This window comes from Myotis brandtii, unplaced genomic scaffold (genome assembly GCF_000412655.1).
Source record: "Myotis brandtii unplaced genomic scaffold, ASM41265v1 scaffold176, whole genome shotgun sequence".
NCBI lineage: Eukaryota > Metazoa > Chordata > Mammalia > Chiroptera > Vespertilionidae > Myotis > Myotis brandtii.
In genome coordinates this window covers 1391295-1396906 of record NW_005356519.1, presented here as the reverse complement: position 1 = coordinate 1396906, position 5612 = coordinate 1391295, and the positions used below count along the sequence as shown (strand labels likewise).

At 42.0% G+C, this 5612-nt stretch overlaps 1 protein-coding gene across 1 annotated transcript in view; it reads right to left on the bottom strand.

Annotated features, from left to right (window-relative positions):
* The window catches only part of GFRAL (GDNF family receptor alpha like), a 50104-nt gene that overhangs the window by 16935 nt on the left and 27557 nt on the right, over nucleotides 1-5612 (bottom strand). The window lies entirely within an intron of this gene.

Sequence of the window (5612 nt, the reverse complement as noted above, 5' to 3'; positions counted from 1 at the left end):
CACCCTGAAGGGGGTGTGACCAGCTACAAACAGCCATCAGCCCCTCACCCAGGCTGGCCAGGCACCCCTGCAGGACCCCCACCCTGATCCAGGACACCCTTCTGGGCAAACCAGCCGGCCCCCATCTGTGCACCAAGCCTCTATCCTATTTAATAAAAGGGTAATATGCAAATTGACCCTAGAAGCAGAACCACTGGGAATGACTGGTCCCTATGACACACACTGACCACCAGGGGGCAGATGTTCAATGCAGGAGCTGCCCCCTGGTGGTCAGTGTGCTCCCACAGGGGGAGCTCTGCTCAGCCACAAGCCAGGCTGATGGCTGCCAGTACAGCGGTAGTGGTGGGAGCCTCTCCCACCTCCTCAGCAGCACTAAGGATGTCTGACTGCAGTTTAGGCCTGCTCCCCGCTGGCAAGTGGACATCCCCTGAGGGCTGCCAGGCTGCCAGAGGGATGTATGATTGCCATCTTAGGCCCAATCCCCCGGGGAGCAGGCCTAAGCCAGCAGGTGGTCATCCCCCGAGGGGTCCCAGACTGCAAGAGGGCACAGGCCGGGCTGAGGGACCATCTCAAGTGCACAAATTTTTGTGCACTGGGCCTCTAGTCCTATATAATAAAGAGGTAATATGCAAATTGACCATCACTCCAACACACAAGACAGCCACCCCCATGTGGTCAAAGAAGGCTGTCCCCATGTAAACACAAGATGGCTGCCACAAGATGGCCAGCAAGGAACAGCAGTTGTGGGCGATCAGGCCAGCAGGAAAGGGCAGTTAAGGGTGACCAGGTTGGCAGGTGAGGGCAGTTAGGGGCAATTGGGCTGGCAGGGGAAGGCAGTTAGGGGCAATTGGGCCAGCAGGGGAGGGCAGTTAGGAGTGACCAGGCTGGCAAGGGAGGGAAGTTAGGGGTGACCAGGCCAGCATGTGAGGGCAGCTGGGGGTGACCAAGCCAGCAGGGGAGGACAGTTAGGGGCAAGCAGGCCGGCATGAGAGGGCAGTTAGGGGCAATCGGGCTGGCAAGGGAGCAGTTAGGCATCGATCAGGCTGACAGGGGAGTGGTTAGGGGGTGATCAGGCTGGCAGGCAGAAGTGGTTAGGGGCAATCAGGCAGGCAGGCAGGGAGCCACCATCCTGGATTGTGAGAGGGATCCCAGATTGGAGAGGGTGCAGGCTGGGCTGAGGGACACGCACCCTCTGCATGAATTTCATGCACCAGGCCTCTAGTTTATAATAAACTGATAATTGTAAATTTCAAATCATTAGATGAGAAGAGTATATTATGGTTGTTAAAATCAGTTTCCAGTGCAGTTTAAATTCTGCCTCTATTGCCTTCAGTGTGATCTTAGATAAATTACTAACTTCTAAGTATTACAGTTTCCTCTTGGATTAAAAAAAAAAAGAGCACCTACTTCATATATTGTTTGTGAAAATTAATCAAAACATAAAATGAATAGAATAGTGTTAAACACATACACGTAGCACTCAAGTAGGTTACAGGTCTCTGAGTCAACAAAAACAAGTAAGCTAGCCTTCATAGCCAGGGTATAGCTTTAAAATGGCAAGCAACATCTTTATATGTTTATTAAACCTTAATTTGAAGGAATTATATCTTATATAGCTTCAGTTTCTTCCATGTTATTTTGCAATGCTGAGATGAGTTTGCAAGATCTTTTAAAATGTTCCTTGCCGTTTTTCAAACGGTGGGATTATTTTCAAGCATCTGTCCAGAGCTTGCTACCATTAATATTAATGCAGTGTTTTAAAGAGCTGTTTCTGGCTATTAGTCATTCAATCTATTTGAAGTTTCTTTGAGGTGACAACATGCTCAAAGAGTACCAACACCTGATAGTCACTGCTTTCCAAAAGAAGTGATTTCAAAGGAAAGCTAACTGCACCAAAGAACATCTATAGGCTCTACCTCTCTATTCTAAAGCTTGGCACCTTCCAAGACAGCCCCAGCTACACCATCATAGAGGTTACACCATTCCTCATGGTCTAACCTGGTTACTGAGTCTGACTGCTATCCTTGGGAGGTTAGGCAAACCTCGGGGATATTTAAGGGTTCTGTGATTTTTCTGTGTGAAGTTCTAATGAGATGCCAAGACAAAGTGTTCCTTAAAATTGCAAAAGTTAGCATGAAAAATAGGATTTGCCCCTATACATTTAGGTTTCATTTTGGAGGTTCAAATAAGTAACTTGATCTAACTGAATTTCCTCCTCACCCTTTGGTTGTTCTTTACCTTGGAGCCTTGGTGTGGAGCTCAAATTCTGCATTTCTAGCTGAATACCCTGTGTTGCATGATGAAGCTCCAGTGAGGATACTGTTTTGTTTTCTGACGCATGACTTTTATCCGTCACATCATTGGTTATCCATATGGACAGTAAAATAGTGGGGACAATGAAAGTTCTCCCGGTGATCCATGTTTACTTTTTCATGTTTATAACATAACAATCTTGGTACTAATGCATCTGGGCTATATTAATAATTTATTTATACATAACAAAAAGCAGACATCACCTCACTATTCTTTAATGAAAACCAGTGCCTCTCTTTCTGTTGACTCTGGGGATGTTTTATTGCGTGGGATAAATGAGAGGTGATGAGATCTGTTGCTCCACTGACTTGGTAAGCAAATTGAAACATATTTAAGAATCATGGTTCTAGGGATGGTGTCTCTTTTTGAGTTCTGAGACCAATTCCAACGTGTGTGTGTGGAAGGGGGTTTCCCCCACAACAAGCAATTTTAGAGATACCACCTGTGTCCTACAATTCAATCCAATTCTGACACTACCTACCCAGAGGTAACACCATATTCCACAGTTCTTCAAGACAGTTCCCTCCCCACCATCCCCTGAAAGAAGCCAGTTGCAATTTCAGGTTTTTACTTATACTTCTGACCAACTGGCTATAAATTAGTTTCCAACAACCCCTCCAACTCAGGATGCCAACTGCATGTCCAAGTTATCTGTACTTCAGACTGACTGGCTATCAATGAGAGGTTTTCATGACCTTCTCCTCAGGTTTGATTAATTTGCTAGAATGGCACACAGAACTCAGAGAAACATTTTACTTACCAGATCACCAGCTTATTATGAAAGGATATAACTCAGGGACAGCCAGACTGAAGAGATATAAAGGGCAAGGAGCTTCTGTGCTCTCTCCAGGCACGCCCTCTCCCAGCACCTCCACATGTTCATGGACCAGAAAGTTCTCTGAACCCATTCATTTTGGGTTTTTATGGAGGCTTATTACATAGAGATGGTTTATTAAATCATTGACCAGCCCCTCCTTCTCTCTGGAGGTTGAGGGGTGGGTACTAAAAGTTTCCTCTAATCACTTAGTGGGTTCCCCTGGCAACCAACCTACATCCTTCGGTTACCTAAGAGTTTCCAAAGGTCACCTCATTAACATAACAAAAGACCCCTTATTGCTCTAACCACAAGAAATAATAGGAACTCTATGCCAGGAATAGAGTGGAAAACCAAATGTCTTTTTCTTAGTATAAATCACAATATCTCAAAACAACCAATGCTGAAATTTCTTCAATGGAGTCACAGAAGTATGTGCTTGTATTGATGATTCAAGTAAAGAATTCAGGAAAAGAATCAATTGATTCCAGGAAAGAAACGATAATTTCTCTAAGCCAGTAGTTCCCAAAGTGTGGTACCTGGACAAACAGTATTTGCAACACCTGGGAACTTGTTAGAAATGCAAATGCCCAAGTTCATCTCAGACCTGCTCTAAGCCACTATTATAGGAAATTATAAGGACACGTTTGAACTCTTTCATGACACCAAGACACCTGGTGTCCATAAAAATGGACAATTAGATTAACACCATGTATCCAGTTGATTAGTTAATCAATTTCTCAGCAGTAGACAGATATATAAATTATTTAATGTATCTTAAATGGTCCTTAAGAGGTAATCTAGGTCCACACTATTCAAAGGGTGATTCCTGGACCAACAGCATCACCTGGGAGCTCATTAGAAATGCAAATATCAGGCCCCATTCCATAACTACTATATCAGAATCTGCATTCTTACTGGAAACCACTTTATTCTTAAACACATTAAAGTCTAAGACCAGTTGTCCAAGTTCATCATCTACCTAACATCACTCAAAGATATATTTTAGAAGTCACTCATCCTGAGAAAATATGACACCTTAGATCAGTGGTTCTCAACCTTCTGGCCCTTTAATACAGTTCCTCATGTTGTGACCCCCAAGCATAAAATTATTTCCGTTGCTACTTCATATCTGTAATTTTGCTACTGTTATGAATCGTAATGTTAATATCTGATATGCAGGATGGTCTTAGGCGACCCCTGTGAAAGGGTCGTTCGACCCCAAAGGGGTCACAACCCACAGGTTGAGAACCACTGCCTTAGATCTTCCAGAAATCAGTCTGTTTCCAGCACCATCTGTATGACATCATAATACTATGCAAAAATTATTTATTTGCATGATTTTCCATTTCCTCAAAATCTGTAGTAAGAATTTCTTTTACTGAATTTTACTATGTTCTAGCTATTTCTTTACATAAATTAACTGCTATAACCTTTGTACCAGCATTCTGGTTTAGGATTGATATTATATTTTTCACTTCACAGACACAAAATTGAGGCAAAGAGAATGAGTCTCTTGTTTACAGTTATTTATCTTATAGAAGGCAAAACATTTGAATCCAGACATGCTAGAGCCATATTGCATTCCTAGGGCTATGATCTCAAATAAAATCTATTAACACGTTCAAACATGGCATCTGATTATTAGAGTAATTGCTACTGATCATGGTTTTTACCAAAATTCCGGAGTGGAGCTGAGGAAGAAGGGAGGAGGAAGGGGCCCTGTTTATATTTTAGGTTTGAAAGCTAATAAAGGTTAAATATAGTAATTTATTCATGAGGACCAAACCCAAAGAAATGTCCTGATCTCTAAGTCTATAAATTAAATAGCATAAAAGCAAAAAATATGGATCAGAATTTTTACATTGGGTGGTAACTAAAGTCATACTAAAGAAATGGCTTATTTTTTACTATTCTCTTTATTGATAACTTATAAAACACATGCCTATTCTTTAAAGAATCTGAAGAGTTTTCATATAATAAAAAACAAGATCCTAAAGGAATAATCACTAATTTCTAAGAGGAAAAACATACATTTATAAGTGAGTGTCTATGAATTTGATGAACTACAAATTCACCATGGAGCCACTTTAATTCAGAAAATACAAAATACTGGGCTATTTACAGGCTATGTTATAAATATGAATACAGAGCAGGGAAATTCTGTTGACTGTTCCTTGGAAAACCAAGAGACTTTTTTTAGCACCTGGACTGAATTTGAAGGATACTGGAATTGAATTAAAGTTTTGTGTAGAAACCAAGAAAAGGTCAGTGGTTTTGGTTAGATGAAGTGATTTATTTAAAGCCAGAATTTAACACAAACTCCTGGAATACTAACCTATATGAATTGGCTATAAGGGAAGGTGGCATGTGTGTGTGTGTTCAGGAGAGAGAGAGGGAGAGGGAGAGGGAGAGGGAGAGAAGAGGGAGAGAGAGGGAGAGAGAGAGAGAGAGAGAGAGAGAGAGAGAGAGAGAGAGAGAGAGA